The sequence below is a fragment of the Meleagris gallopavo genome, chromosome 4 (genome assembly GCF_000146605.3).
Source record: "Meleagris gallopavo isolate NT-WF06-2002-E0010 breed Aviagen turkey brand Nicholas breeding stock chromosome 4, Turkey_5.1, whole genome shotgun sequence".
Lineage (NCBI taxonomy): Eukaryota > Metazoa > Chordata > Aves > Galliformes > Phasianidae > Meleagris > Meleagris gallopavo.
In genome coordinates, this window is record NC_015014.2 from 6,458,405 (window position 1) to 6,475,735 (window position 17,331).

The 17,331-nt window shown below is 36.0% G+C and overlaps 1 long non-coding RNA gene across 1 annotated transcript in view; it reads right to left on the minus strand.

Moving 5' to 3' along the window:
- Nucleotides 1–969, minus strand: part of LOC109367142 — a 100,820-nt gene extending 99,851 nt beyond the window's left edge. The window contains exon 1 of the long non-coding RNA XR_002113907.1: nt 612–969. This is a non-coding gene — a long non-coding RNA (uncharacterized LOC109367142). The remainder of the gene's footprint in view (nt 1–611) is intronic.
- Between the last annotated feature and the right edge of the window lie 16,362 nt (nt 970–17,331).

A 17,331-nucleotide genomic window follows, 5' to 3' on the forward strand; every position in this document is an offset into this window, starting at 1 on the left:
ACTGCTGCAGGTGGCACACACCTGGTCTTCTCATCTCTGCCAAAGTCAACACTGCAGTGGCTGTGAAAAACAATTCTCTGCATTTACTTCTGCGTAGACTAGAATGTCCTGATATCCTACTGAAAACAAGACGTGGAGGCATTTGATAAATCTTTGCATATAATCAGGGTTTGCTATCCTCAGAGCTTCAGAATTGGATTATATGTAGCTACATATATGTTATATATAAGTATACACAAACTTAAAGAAAAAATCAAAAAGTTTGAAAGTGTAACAGTCACCACTAAAGACTGGTCTTATTGTAAGATCCAAGAAAAAGAAACTGTAATGCCAATGCACTACTCAAAATACTGGAAAAAAAAAAAAGCATTAATGCAACTTTTACAGCAGAAATCTAACTACATTGCGTTGCTCACCTATTTCTGTAGACTACACATTTCCAACTTGTCCTGGTTTTATCAGCATCCCTTATCGTGACATCATGTGGCAAGCTGCTGGGTGCTGAAGTACTGTGCACTGTGGTGCTGTACTCACTCATCCTGCACTTCTAGCAGTCTCAAGTAAATTCTGGCTCTCCAAGAGTAAGATACACTGAGAAAGGACAGACATACCTCAGTTCCCAGGAGCCTCCAACACTCTCTACACGATCTCCAATTCTGGGTGATGGGGGTGGACTGACATCTTTGTTTCAGGTGAGTGCAGTTTAGTAGTCAGAAAATCCTTTTCTCCCATTTGTTTGATTTATTACCTTTAACTCCTTTTTTTACATCATTATCTTATATTCTTTTACCATTTCTTGTCAATTTGTTATCTCTTCTTTTCTTAATTGGACTGTTTTTGTTTTTCTTCTCCCCAAAAAATGGGAGGGTGAAAGAGGCCAGGGAGGACTTCTCTCCTTTCTTCCCCATCACATGCAAAACCACAACACTGCTATACACAGGTCACAGAAAGCATGACTGCAGTACTGCCAGTTAATTCTGAAGTGCTATGGGCTCATGTTGAAGTCCTTATGACATCATATTGTTGAGGTGCCTTGGTTGCACCGAGTACAACCAAATACCATCATGTAAGCCTGAGGCCAAGTGCAGACCATGCATTCAATAATTTTTTTGGTAGAGATGTGAATATTAGGCCCTCATTCAGAATAAACTGCACGTTAAATCAGATAGGAATAGAATTTTTTTTTTATAATAAAACCAAAGCAGTCTTGCAAAACTCTTATCTTGATCCAATCTTATTTTCCATTTATGCTAACAATATGGAACAGGTAGCTTGGAGCTCTTTATCGTTTTCACTGATTGTACCATTTTGTATTCTGTAAGTACTTCATTGTGCTCAGTTATAAATGAGCTGTAACAGAATTTTAATAAAATTCAGGAAACACTGTCTGATTCATGTTTGCTATTAAACACAAGTAAAATGAAATTTATTATTTCAGTTGGGATAATACATTTAATACTGATAATGATAGATTGCCTAAGATATTAACTTCTAATCAGATGTTACTGAAATGTGTTACAGCTTACAAACATTTAAGTATTTTGTCAGGCTATGCTCTGTTTCTTTACTGTACAACAGAAAATAAAATCAAATAACTACATTTTTTTTGTACTGTAGCATGTTTTGTTAAGTTCATTCAACCAAGAAAATGCAAGTTAAAGAAATTGGTTATTTCCTATCAAAGAGTATGTCAGTGTGACATGTTGAGTAGCTTCTGCGTGATACTGAAGAAAAGAGACTTCATATTCACAAGTTGTTTTTGTTGCAGAAATTTCCTTGTTTCCTTTGTATCTTACACAGACTATTGAATTAGACTTCCATGTATAGAAGATATCTGGATATATTGGGCAGGTGTTCATTTACACAGCACTACTAGTTGCATTTATGTTATGTGTCTATATTTTCCATACTTGTTGAGGTTTGATAATTGTATAATACGTAATTCATTATCTTGTACTGACAGTGCAGGTAGACTTTTTAAAATGAAATTGTTACTTAAATTTAATAGTCAAGTTTTTTAATCCTTTTCTCTGAATATTGGCTGAAATAATGAAACTTTACTCCTGATTTATGAATATACTCTCCCTGCGTACATTATACATTCGATTTGCAGATCAGTTATTTGACAAGGACTGAGAGGAAGCCATTTCCTCTTTCTTTGTCCAGCTGTTCTAGGCAGTGAGAATAAAGGAACACTATAAACCATTTTACCTTCCTGCAAATCCACAGAAAATAGATACTGGTCTTTTGTATGAACCCCAGTCCCTCAGTCCTGTACTAAGTGATATTTTTACAATGAAGTTCAAATGTATCAAGTAAAACTTAAAAATATCGTGGCTTTTTCAGCATCAAAATGTAAACATTTTGTTTCCTTACAATTCCATGCATAACTCAAAAGAGGCATTCAAAGCATGAAAAAAAAAATTCACTTGGGTACAATTGCCAGGACACATTTGGAAATCTGCTTTAAAGCAAGGAGATGATTTCATTAATGACTGTTCATAGCGTTCCGATAACTGCAATAAGACAGTACTTTAAATTTGCCCTTGAGAATCCCAAGAATTTGCGAAGTCTGTGTTCAAATGTTTTTTTTTGTTTGTTTTGTTTTTTTCCAAAATGTCTTAGTTGACTGTTGTTAATGTAAAGTTTTACTTTAAAAAGTCACATTTAAGAATGTCTTTTTGTGTGTGTGGAGAAGCATCTCAAGCAACTACTCAGTAAGGAAGCTGAAGCCTTTTCTTTACTAACACTTAACATACACTAGTTAAAGAAAGACTTTTTGATGCTGTTATTTCTAGGGGTGAAAGATGCATGCTGGCAGCATCATGCATTCTAATAAGCTGTTAGGGCTGTTTGTTTTGTTGTTGTTTACTTTCTATTTGATTTTTTTCCTGGAATTTTTCTGAGAAACATCTAATATCGATCAAAATGGTTTGCCACGTAAAGACTGAACCAGAAGTATGATTGCTTTGCTTATAACCCTTGAAATAAGCTAGCTATAAGAAAGTGCTAAGATTTAAACTATCTTTCTAAACACTTAAAAATGACTCTCTTGTATTAGTATCCAGTCTTGTGGAATAAAATCTGGTAATACTAACGTTGACAGTGATGGTTACATCAATTCCACGCTATTCTACACTAGGAAGCAGTAACATTTCATACTGTACAAGTTCATTTAAAGATGTTTAAGGAAACTTAAGATATCATCTCTCCACCTGACGTGATGCAAAAACCTGGAGATTCAAGCAATAGGCTTAAATAGGCTTAAATACTAATGGAAGTGCTGAGCCCTATCTTCTCCAGAAAGTAAGGTAAAGTCCAGGCACTGAAAATTAAAGAGCTAGTCAAGATATTATCTCCTTGGCCCATACTATTCCTGTGATTTTCCAGTGTGTTGTTTCACAGCCAAAGAGTATTACTAACATATTTGCTTTGCTGGAGCTGTACTTTATAAAAAACAAATGTGTTAAAGCACATTGATTCATAAATTAGGTTGATGGTATTATTTAATCTTTCAGAGCAGAACTGATCCATACCAGTCCAATATCAAATTAACAAAGACTAGAAAACATATTATCCCATGTAAATGTCATTGCGGCTCTCAGTGTACAATTTGGTGGAACTCAAACATAAGTATTTCGAGGTGTTACCTTGTAGAGCCAAGGGAGAGACTCAGATTTACTTGGTAATAGAAGGAGCTAGAGAAATAAAGGAACAGTTTAGTTTCATAGGGATTTAAACCTTGGGCAACAGTTCTGAGGCAAAAATAAACAGACAACTTGCTCTTACAAGCCATTATCTCCTGTAGAAACTAGGGGAAGAGAGGAAGTTAGTAACTGCATTGTTGGCTGTTCCCATTTCTGTGACAAGGCCACAAAAATAAATATTACTTGTTTCAGTGATTTAATTACTCTTTTTGGAGACAAGGCATCTAAGAATTCAAGGAACTTCAACTTTTTATTTCTTTCCCCTTTTCCTATTTCTTTTCTTCAGTGTAGAACCTCCTCAACCAACTGTTCAACTAACACAGTCCCTCTGCTAGCAAGCACTCAGTGAAGAAGATGTAAACACAAGTACATTCAATGCCATCCAGCAGTAGGCTCTGGCACTGCAACAAGGAGAGAACATCCTCACCAACCAGGGATTAATGGGAAGTATTGCAGGGCCAAGGCTATGGGGTTCCTGTTGTCCACAGTGAAGAGGCTGCCACATTGTTGAAAGCCACATTGACTTGAAATACTCTGTGAAATCAAGGCTGTGGATTAACCCACTTTCTCGTGAGATAACATGCCTCTCCCAGTTGAAGCCTCTTTTTTTGGGGGTCAATAAGAGCACAGACTATTAAGTAATTAAGTTATTTTTACTGCTGTTGAACTTCAGTATATACACATGCAAGTCCTGTGTGGCTGAAAGGACAGTGGTAATAAAATCTTCTGACAAAAAAAAGTAGGAAGATCACAGATGTGGTTCAATGTACCTTTTTCTGAGAGTGCTCACCTTCAGGAAGTAAGAGCATATGTTAACATGACTTCATGGCTTTCAAAACTGAATAATATTACTTTTATCATCTCCCCACTTCCTTGCTGAAAAGTCATGAGAAATCACTGTACAGTTATTCAAGGAGTAATATCTTTTTTTTTTTAATGAATTTGATTGCTTTTAGAATGCTTAGTTAAAATCATTCATGTAAATTGCCAACTTGATATTGGTTTAAAACAGGCTTTGTTTAATGTGTTTTAATAGAAAATAATCAGTGCAGTATATACAATACATTTCCATTAGAGTGCTGCTGCATAAAAATATTTTATAGTATATCATAAACAGTTTTGTGTTTACAATACATTTCTATTAAAGAGATCTGTTATAGAAGCTGTTTTCAAAATCAAATAGTAAACAGTTTTCAGTATGGAACGTGTTTCCATTAACAGTTTCTGCATAATGAAAGCATATTTAAAAACAAGAAGGCATAAAAGGTGCATTAGTGTGGAAAATTCCAGCAAAAAATTATAATCTATTTTTGACAACGTTCACTTACTGCATTCCTGGCAGAAACACATGCTACAGTAGCAAGTGAATTGCTGGTTTAGACAAGTGAAATATTATTTGTAATTGCTGTAAAAGCACCATTCTTTCAAAATAATGGTGCAAATGCTGGATTAGAGCATGTTGTGCACCACAGCAGTATCTAGAGGATCAAACCAAGAAAGGGCAAGGTAGTACATCAATACAAATAAGAAAACTTCTTTCCCAAAGGTTTGACCACTTTAAATAAAAGAAAAAGAAGGGAAGGGAGGTGGGAGACAATAAAAGAGAGAGGAAATGGAGTCTCTAAGGAGATATGCCTTATTTAAAATCATAGCACAACCTCAGATGTCCACAGTCCTATGCAAGGCCTGTACAGCTCCGTAGGACATTCAGTATAGAGAGATTTTGATTAACTAGTTTTCTTATTCTGCACGAGACATTTGAGATGGCAACCATTGCATTCTCTGCTGGTTTTTCGCTAGTACTGGCAATGGTTGTATTGTATGTAAAAGCTTCTGCATTTAAGGGACCTGATCGGAAAGATTATAGATTCAGCCAGTGGGAATTGCCTTCAAACAGACTTCAAGTTCATTTAGGTGCATACAAATCATCTAAACTCAGTTGTTTTTACACGTATCTCATTAAAACTGCAATTATTTTTTTTTAACTTGTAAACAAATGCTAGTCTTTAGGACATTTTTATTGTAGGTTCTTGTTCACAAGACTTACCAGAGCAGTTTTTCTGAAACACTCATGATTTTAAACCAAATAAACTGCTAGATGTAGCTATTGCGTGTGTTTTTATAAGGGTTCTCTCATCCCAATAGAAAAAAAGCATAAGGCAAAAAAGATGTATTGTAACACCACAAGATACAGGAATTGATTCAGAGCTCATTTACACTTTTATAAATTAAAAAAAATATCATTTAAGTCACTTCTCTAAAGTGAGTATGATAAGCCATAAGGAATTAATGCAAATAATTAATACTTCTATCAAGAATGTGATAAATATTTTCCAATTTGCATTTTGTTACTGCATTATAATATTTACACTCTAAGGAGTGTATATTGCATGTTATATTAATGCCTTTAAATCAACTTAACGTTTAGTGCAACTCCATTAATGTAATATTATGGTTAAGGAATTTAAATACATAAATGCCAAGAAATTCTAAAGCTGTTTCCCACAACAGCCATAACTCAGTCACAAATAAATCTTAATATAACAAGAGTATTTAAAATATGAAAATTAATTCATTAAAGTAGACTTTTTGGAAGATACAATATCTCTTCACAGTTTGTTTCAATTACTTATAAGCATTTTGCTCTCACTAGCCAGTCAGAGCCAAGCAATCTCAAATGAGTCCTGCTTCACAGAGATCTCATATGACTTCTACAGCAGTGCATCATCATCTGCTCAGTAGAACCCTTCTGACTGCTCATTTGTAAATGAAAGCAAGGTTTTTCTAGGTAGCACCAAGGCTGCAATGAGGACTATGCAATCAGTTTCTTGTAATACACACCCCTCACTAAAAGCTGCTCCCTCCTTTATTCTTCCCCAGTCATTCCCTCACACTGCCAAGGAAAGTCCTGAGCAGCTGGGTACCAGGTTACATCAGCTGTTCTGCCACCTCCTACACTGCTGTTAGAGCTGATCAGGTTGAAGCAAACAACACTGTAATTGCTCACAGGAATGGATACAGGACAAACAATAAATAACAGTGAAGTCTACAGCTTGTTCAACCACTTCCTTTGACTATCAGCACACCCTATTCACCAACTGCTTTTACCTAGCATTTGATCAGCTAGGACAGCATCACTTTTTTGCTGTGGTGCCCTCTCTTTCTGTTTGGCAAGTAGAATGAAGAAACCTATTCTCTTGCTCAGGGATCAAGCAAAACTAGCATAATTAGCAAGGAGAATGATAAAGTGAAATCCACCAACCCATTCCTATTATGCTGCAAAATACTTTTTCTTTAGAACTCAATTTACAGAAAGTGTTGAAAGTCATACCACACAGTGCTACACAGAGAAAGATAATTTCATCAACATATTACAGAGCAACATTAGACCTGTGCCTGTCAACATTTATTTATACTAAAGAAAATTCCCTAGTTCTGTAAGCTTAGGCACCTACTCTTCTCAGTTTAATATGTGGTCACTACCTCAAATAATCAAGGTAATAAAAAAAAATAATAATAATGGAGCATATCCCCAGAAATAAGAATCAAATGTGGGACTTATACATGATCTAAGGAAGGCTAAGTGGCCACTCCTCCCACTTTGCAGTACATAAGCATGTAGAAACTTTTAATTGATAAATGATACTCTCATGAAAAATGATTTAAAAGGAGTTGTGAGGAAAGAAAGACTTTACAAGGCCTATAAATATGACTTATGTAGAAGTTCACACTATACATATCAAACTCTGGCTGTTGCTCTTGAGTGCTCATGGGAAGCATTTAGAGAAGGTTACAAGAGCTTCAGTATTTCCAAATTGGTAAGGAAAATGATTCCCAGTTATTAAAGACTTCTTCCAGCTTTAACTACACATCTGACAGCAGTGTAAAGAGGAAGCAGAACAGTAGGAACTTGTTATAATGAAATGTTTGATAGGTTCACTGGAGATATGTGAGAGGAAAAGAGTCCAAAAGAAAGTGAAACTTCTTATTAAGATCTGTCTAAAAATAAGCTATAGGACACAGTAATCCATAGCAGAATTCTGCAGCAATAAATAAATAAATAAAGCTACCAATTTAGAAGCAAATTGTACACTGCGAAGTAAAGATAAAGAAGGGCCAGTTAAATAACTGTTATTTAATTAGGTTTATACTTGTAAACAGCCACAAATAAATTATTATAGTAAATACTGTATGCTTGCTAAACAGGAAAAGCATCCTACACATCTAAAATCTTACGATGTATTACAATTTGTTACTGGTATTGACTCCATGGGATTTCAAGTATGGCAAGATAATTAACAGGTAGTAGGTATTTCTTTAACAGGAAATTGTCTCCTTTAACTTACTCACCAGACAAACTTTATGGCTGTATACTATATAAATAACACATGCATTTAAAATTCCCTTTTTTTGGTATAACCTGCATCATTGGTAGTACGCCCTTTCTTAAAGAATATTAAAAAGTACAATAAGCACCCCAAATTCAGTTTTTAAACAGGCTTTGTGTGTTTGAAACAACTTGGGAGTGCACTTTATACACACACTGAACAACTCAAAAGCCAATGTTTTACAAAGTTAGATATTCATCCTAGGAAGAGAAAATGTCATCTTGAATTAAGAAGCCATTAATATATACTTAATCATTATACTTCTAAGACAAAATTATCTATGTCTCCAAATTAATGGTGAAAAAAAAAAAAGTCATTTTGCTCAGAGAAAGTGATCTCCCATTCATTTTTAACAATAAGATTTCCACCACTGTTTTTCGTGTACACTTCCACTACACAGAGTTTATCTCTATTCAAACAGAAACAGTTTGTCACACTTATCATAGATATTGGTGCGTGTATATAGACAGATAGAGGTACATTTAAGCATACCTCTGAAAAATTAAAAGGCAAATAAAAACTGAGACAGTAGCCACAAATTAATCAGGGTAAGTAGTACGACTGCTGCAATTCTTTCTAGGCCTATCTTATGAAGAGTACCTTCTCCTGAAATGGCTTCAGATTTCTCTTGAATAAGTTTATGCAAGAAAACTATTGCTAAAAGAAAGGTTGTTTATGTTGTAATCCCAGGGTCTTCACTGTATCCATGCTTAGTCTACTCAAGGGTGAATCTAAGAGAGAATATAAATTTGTAGCATGACCACGTTTCTGACTCTAAATTTTGTAGATATCTCTCAAGTGGGATAAATGAACACATAACCAGCTTTAACATTCCTCCAAGCATTCAGATTTGGGATTGTTCTCTAGGTCAGTCACACTGAAAGCCAGTTGATAGTAGATACACTAACACTCCTGAAAATACCCTTGTTCATTAGGAACACTGCTGCTTCATGCAGTTATTTACAGTACTTTCAAAAGACTCTTTTTTACCTGGAAAGATCCAGGATGAGAGGGAATTCCTTTTGAGAGAGTCAGGAATTAATTAGAGTTACTTATGAATAGGAATGTTACAAAACAAAACCCAGCAGGACTGAAGTTTAATTCCCCAGAAGTGAAAAGCACATGACTGAGCTATTATGGGAGGGCTTCTTGGCATAATTTCTAGGCAGAACTTCAGCCATGATAAGGGTTCTTTTTACCATTATCATTTTAGAAACATAAGGAGAGTGCTTATATAATTGTTTGAATACACACAAATAAGTAAAAAAACTATGCTCTTTTTGACAGTCATAAAAGAATTACTGAAATATTTAGATGAAACAAATAAAATGATGATTTACTCTTTCTTCATCATATGAATGTATGCAAATAAACTTTTTCATCTTGTCTTTTATATACCATTTTACACATCATATTACTTTACATTTTTAGGGCTTTATCTTGTTCCATCTGCAGATTCAGTAGTATACTACAATTCTTACTCTATTTAAAGAGTGATAGACATATGGTAGCTGTTTTACTTTTGATGTGATTGTGTCTACTAAAGTTATCTACTTTAAAAAACAAAACTAATCATGAAAATTATAACACAAAAAGTAATTTTCAGAGTTCTGACAATAATACATTATTTTTACTGACAAAAAAACCCACATCAGTTCTCTGATATACAAGAACCACTTTAGAAATAACCCTTATTAATTTTTAAAGTTAAATAACATAATGTATTGGTGGTCACCTTTTTGGGAGAAGTCAACAGAACAAAAACTGCCTGGACTGGGAATGACTGACACTAATGAGTCTCAACAGCATGTGTTGATGGAGAATCCCCGTGCTATCAAAACACTTCAACTAGAGCTATGAATGGCAATTTTTTATTGCTTTATTTACTTAATAAATAAATGAATGGCCATCCATGGCACATTACAACCTTGCAACTGCCTCATACTTGAGGGATTCTGCTTAGACTGTGAGAATAACCGTACAAAAATCAACATCATCTAGTTTTCCTACTAAAAGGAAGCAGCTTGTCATCTTGATAAAATCTCTTATTTATATGTTCACACCCAGCCACATACACAGTCATTTGCTTCTGCAGGGAGCAAGGAAAAGCAGAGCTGGTACAGAAGGGGGAGTATAATCAGCCTCAACTAATGCATCACCCCAACAGCCAAGCCTTCTGAAGACTGCTCCATTCTACACTGGATTGTAGGAGGGACAGTACTTCCTGCATGGCTTTATGTCTGTTTCTAATCACTAGACCACTTTTATCATGCATGTAAAATAATGAATATGATTAAACTGGTTTTGTACAAACTGGGGGTTTAATATCATTAATGAACAATTCTATACTTTTTTTAATCTGAAAAAAAAGAGAACACAGACAATAGATGCTCAAGTTATGACTCCACAATCACAGCAGTGCTTTTGACCATAGAAAAGATTACATACTAATGTATTAATTAGTATACACCCACAAAGCAAAAGGTCCTATGACATTTTTCCTTATTTTCTTGAAATAACAGAATTAGTTGCTAAAAGCCTGGTTAGCATTTGTAATCCACAAAACGTTATGTTTAAGTACTCAGAATACAAATACACACTATGTTGATGAGGGCTGACCACTCAGATATCTGCAAAAACTGTTAGATCTGTATGTTCAACCAGACTCCTAGTACTGCTTACCCAAGTTTGCAGCTCTGAAAGCCTTATGCCAAAGCTTCCCACACATGAAGGAACTCCTGTTATAAATAATGCCTTTGTTCCTTGAGAGATAGAGAGGGATATTCTGAATAGATAAAGATATCTGTGAAATCAGCTACAGGAGGACAAGTCTCCCCCATCTCACAGGCTGTAATTCCTGCTGCCTGTCAAAGCATTTGTTATCTAGTATCCTTGGTTTTGACACACTTGGTGGATAGATATTATAGAAAAATGAACATCTTAAGGCTTATGGCCACGCCATTCTAGGAACCAAAGTGCAAATTCAGTTCCCAAATTGGTAGGAAGGAGAAAGCCTTCCCCCCGCAAAAAATCAACATGTACATGATCACTAATACTGAAGTGATGCTACAGCTGCCAAGCTGAAATAAATTTTCTTCTCTGTATTGTCCTATTAACAGTAATATAGTTTGTACAGATGATCTTACTGTCACTCTAGAGAATACGTGTTTTATTGATGAAAAGAAGAATAAGTCATTAGCAGTAATGTCAGTGAAGGTGCATATGTTGGAGGCAGCAGAATGGAAAACACAAATAGAATGTTAAATGTAACAACCAGAAGGAATGCGAAATTAGTCAAGTGCAAAGTTGAAATAAATTTTAAAAGGAAAAAAAGTAAAATTCAGACAATCCAAGTATTTACAAGGGGTCCAATCCTGCTAGCTACGGCCAGCTCCCTGATACATGACAAGGTAAGGAACTGAAATACTTCGGGTATTGAAAAATCCAAGATTATAGACATGCTGTGACCATATTGCAGGGATCTAAACAGCTCTGTGGAGTCAGCTCGAATCAAGCAAGGCTTTTAAGACACCGATCAGCTCTGTCCCCAGCTGACCTGCAGAGCCACTCAAATGCTGCCGCTCCCTCCTGCAGGCTCTTACTGCAGTGGCCCTGAGTGAGTGCTCTGAACTGCTGTGGCTCGGTGCTCGAGCTGATGATTTCTCCCTGGAACCAGGTGCTGGGATGTTCAAAGCGACAAAACCAGCCCCACGTTACCACCTGTGGGGTCAGCACCAGCTGCCCCTAACCCAGGAGCACTGGCAGCCAGCTGGGGTTAACTGCAGAGAGCGCACTGCCTTTATGCTGAAGTTTGTACTTTAGGCAACGTGCATCAGTGACAGAGGGGAGGCAGAGGACAGATTGGCTCCAAAATGAAATATTGCTATGTAGACTGATCATGAGAAAGTTATTGGCAGAATTTCTTTTGCATTCACTGATATTTAAGGATAAGTGTAACTTGAGGCATGTAACTAATCTCCTGTGTTTAAATTTTTAAATGTTTAAATTAACATCTCTGGGCACACACTAAACCCTACAGGGCTTAGGATTCATTTTGCTAAAATAAATAAATAAATAAAAATCTGTTATGCATATTTAAAAAATGAAGCTCATCAAATCAGCAAGTGAAGGAAGACATGCAGATACATTCTGAAAACTTCCAGGTATCCCTTTTGACCACTGAACATAGTTTAAAAGACAAATTTTCGTTGAAGCTTAACACCATTGTCCAAATTAAAGTAGGAGCAAAACCTGACCTGAGACTAGAGATCTCAGTGGACTGCTCTGCTGGTGAGCCATGGTTGGAGCTAATTAATGCGCTCTGAATCCTCTGCAGCTGTCTTCTGGTCAGGAGAGGCTGAATGAGCTGGAAGTTGTGCCTGAGCTCAGACAAGACTTCACACTTTATGGCTGTGTCTACCAGACAAGTAGTCATTAACAGAAATTAGAGCTGGTCAGGAATTTTCCACTGAAATATTTTGCAGTAGGAAAGAAAAAAAAATACGAAACAACACAACAGTTGCTGTTAGATCTATTGCCTCTTTTCCTGACCCAAAGGAAAAGCCAGCCTTTTCATCTTCACAATCTCTTTGGTCTGGCAGGACATGATATTAACTGATGTTCACACCAGTGTATTAGGGGAAGAACTGAAGAACACATTTTAAAGCTTGCCATTTCATAAACTAATCCATGTTCGTCATATATTCTTCTAGGGCTATAAAGCATGTTTTATAGTGCATTTTATACTATTTATTAGAATATAATTCACTTCTGTGTATATTATATCTACATTAATAACAACATCAGGGTTGCAGTGATCTTATAAATATCTTTATACTACATGAGGTCAGAGAACTCCAGCCTCATAGCTGTTTTAGCAAAACATCCCCATCTTCCAGCATAAGCATATTTCAAGTCAATTCCAAACATCACAACAAACAGAATAACTACAAACAAACAAACAAACAAAAAAATCAAACAAACCACAGAAGTGCCATCATTCTGCTCTGTGCTGTTGCACTCACTACCAACCCAGATGCACAGTGGCTACCTCACAACCCTATGTCAAAGTGTGCATTCTGGGCAATCTCCATTAGACCTCTCAACAGTAGGAATGAAGCTCACATGCAAACTAGGTGCATGAGGTGCTGTATAGCCACCAGTCTGGGATTCAATTCTTCTCTAGATGCACAGATAAAAAAATCTTAACTAGTTGATTGATCTCACGCCTTCCAATAGTCTATTTTTAACTCATATTCACCTCCAGAAAGGAGTTGTTTTGTTAGTTGGTTTGGGTTTTTTTTTTCCCCTTCTAGAAAATTCTAGATTTTAGTGTTGGAATGACATTTGCTTCCTTCACTGTTATTTCATGAACTAGCAAATCACCTCAAGTTGTTTCCCCGTGTCCTGAAGAAAGTGTTTCCACTTTTATTGCACTCTGTACCCCACAACCTTGTTGATCCAACTTTCCATTTAAATAAATTCTCTATGCGAGTCCACACAGGTTTTATCTATGGAAACACGGTATAGAAAACCAAGGAAGAAGAAAGAGTCCATTAGATTTATGAACTATAGCACAGTAGACTAGATCTTTACCACAGAAAGCACAATTTCATACTGAATTCAGAAGACATTTCACTAACCTATCTTTTTTTCCCCTATGTGCTTTTACAAGAAAAAATTTCAAGATCAGATCTTTAGTCAGATCTGGGGAAAAAAAGTTAGGATTCCAGTTTTTCACTGGATGGAAATTCTAATTTTATCTCTGCTCTCATCAAGATCATTTAGTACGTAATACAGAAGTCTCAGGTCTTTAAAGTAAACGGTTATTGCTTGAGGAAAATATTTGGGAATAATTAACCAATACAATAGATGCTCAACCACACTGAATAAGGTACCTCATTCCTATTATTTAATGCTCATACTTAGCAGTTTTAGGATTTAGTTTGGTTCTAATTTGAACACATGCAAGTTCCACTGCATGAACATATGTTCCTTACACTGCATTCGCTCAAGGTTTCCAGAAAAAGGTTACATTACTTTTTAGTTACTACGCAAAATTGCAGAAATCAGAAACCAGTAATCCAGACAAATTAGGCAGCACAGATTTAATGAGAAGCTACCTGTGGTTAGGCATAAACTAACAACTACAATTATTTTTTAATTACTTACCACGTCTAGCATTGTAGATCTAAAGATCTTTGAGTGTTGTTAATTCCCCTAGAGCATTAGAGACCCAGGAAAACCTTTGCTAAATATCTGAGATTCAACAAACACACACAGACATAGTAGTTTTCAGTCTTGTCTCAGAAACTATTTTCAGGGCTCTAAGATTCTGAAAATTATTTTAATGCTTTTCTGTCTTCTGAATGCCTCAGTGTTTTTGTTGCATACTGGTCACTGCATGCACATAGCAGCTGACATTGAACTCACAATCAGATTTACTACTGAACTAACACTGAAGGAGAGGTGGCTTCAGGCACTTGAGTCAGAGAGAGGCATGCTACCTCCACCTAAATTTAGTACCTGTAGGTGTCTAAACTAAGCAACTGAAGTGCCTACTGAACTTAGCAGCTCACGTATAATCAAGCCAGTTATTATTAAAGACAACTCACAAGTGTTTCTGTTTAGATTTAATAAACAAGGAAGGAAGGAAAAGGGGATAGGGCTTGCCATTACATGGGAGAGTCAAGCTCAGGAACATTTTGAGAAGGAAAAAAAACACAAATTTGAAGTCCTTCACTGGGAAACTGAGGGAGACAGTTTTGTTCTGGTACCAGCATCATGGTCAGAACATGTATTGGATCAAGCCACGTGTCAGATGCTGGCATTGTAGCATCCACTCAACCAATGTTGAATAGTCATGAGACTAAAATTTAGCAGAAAAATGAAGCCTATTAATATCAGAACATGTTGGCCTTTAAGGACATTGAATATAAACCAAGGCTGTTCATGAAATATGCAGGTAACAGTCCTGTCACACAAGCCTTCACAAAACACTGGGAAAAAAGATGATGTAAGTATCTAGGGATGGAATGGCTAAGAGTAGGAGGCTTGGTATGAGGGTCGGTGAGATAGCAGCCTTTCCCTGGTTAGAGGGATGAATGCAATATTGATAGTTATAACTATAATTGTTTCCATGGTTGCTTTTTTTTTGTTGTTATTGTCGTCTTGTTTTTGTGGGTTGATTACTTTTTTGGGTGGGAGGAGGGGGAGCCAGGAGGGAAGGGGTAACAGGCAGGATTATGTAATCACATAATAGCCTCTGTTGGAAGAGACCTAAAAGGATTATTGAGCTCACATCCTGGCTCCAAACAAGACCATACAGAATTCAAACCAGATACCTTTAAGAATTGTCCAAACTCTTTTGGAACTCCAGCAAGCTTAATTTTTTGTGATTGAAGTGGAGAAAAATAAGTTTCTTGAAAACCAGGGCTAAAGCTGGACACAATAGATATAAGACAGGAATCATGTTACACATGAGACATTTGCTGCTGCCAGCATTACCTACTTGCTAGAAGAAGGTATTGGTACACTTCCTGTGCATGTGTAATTGCTTATAGAAGGCATATATACAAATTTCAGGGATACCCAAGTAAACCAGGATGCTTAGATCCTTAAAGATGAATTCAAGCACTAAATATAAGATATATAGGACTAGATTTTATGATTCAAATCACACTGTCCTCTTCTCCTACATGTGAGGATACAAACTTGAAAGACTAACATTCGCCTACAGTATAAACCTATGTAACATGTATAAAGTGTATTTCTGTGGACATTTCTAATATGAAATTTGTTATTAAAAGAAGAGTATTTTGTGATATTTCATCACTATATATTCAAAAGCTCACTCATGAGTGATATATGAAATGAATGTGTACTGAACATCTGCACTACAAAAATAGTAAGAGATAATGTGAGGGATTTTGTGATTAAAGGGGACCCTGACCATGTTTGTTAGGATTATACTCTGGCCAGAACCACTCATTCCCTGAGAGAGAGCTCATCTCTTCTACTCTGCCTGTACAGCTATTATGAACAAATACCTGGAAATCAGTACTTTAATATGCTATGCAATGTAAGACCACGAGCATTTCAGCTTATAGCTGTCAGTAAATATAGAATACAGCTCTGTGTTTACAGGTCTAAATCCAATAGGCTATACGAACTGCAATCCTCTATACACCACTAGTAGTAAGAGGGTTGTTTATTTTTCCCCCTCCTCTCCTATCTCTAGCTTTCAACTTTTTTTTGCTTTGTTCCCCTCTCCTCCCCCCAATTTTGTTATTTTGTTGACACAAGATTGCACAGTATATATTTCTTCATACCTAATATTAACTCTGGTAGTTTTCCTAATGAAGAAAGTCCATAAACCTTCAGTGACCATATGCTATTACATATGTTCAATGCAAACTGCAGATGTAACACTTGTAGAGTGTCATCCTTTAACTGATCTGGATGTTAATCCGCAAATTGAACAAGTGGAGAACCTCTCAAACTGCTATGCCTGCAAGCAACAGAACAAATGCTCTGTCATGTATGCCCTTATCAAAGTTCACCAGCATCCCAGTGACAATACCTGAGCTAGATTGTTTTTCTTAGATTCAGATATTTTGACTTTTAGAACAAAAGCTAGAAATTCCAGGTATGTCAAGATTATTCTACTGTAGATGATAATTTTGATTAAATAAGCAGAATTTACTCCCAAACACTTCTTCTTTTGTATGAAAAATAAATTTAAAACAGAGCAGTCCTCCAACAATTTTAACCCACCATGTCTCTCATATGCATGACAACATTTCTGGTTGTAAAAAGCAGTCCAAATCAGGCTATAGCCTTCTTCGCAATGTATTTATCAAGAATCATGAGATCCTTGTTCATGTCTTTATACTAAAATAGGTACTGAGACTACAAATCTAGTAATCTACAATAAAAGTGCTCTTTTTATTCTTCTTAGTTTCCAAAACATTTTTAAAATGATTTTTAAACATCTTATGAGATAAAAAGAACGCATTGAAACTTCAAAAAATTTCATGAAAGGAGAGATTTGGTACGACTAGAGCAAAAAATGACCCTTCTACTGGAACGCTCGTGGAAGATTCAAGGCAGAACCAATATTCAACTAACAAGCAAGCAAGTGGGAAGCCATAAAAGCAATTGAGATAGCGTTTTATTGAAGGTATATTTGTCCACCTCCTTTGAAACTGTTAGGGTTTCCTTTAAGTTTGAATTCT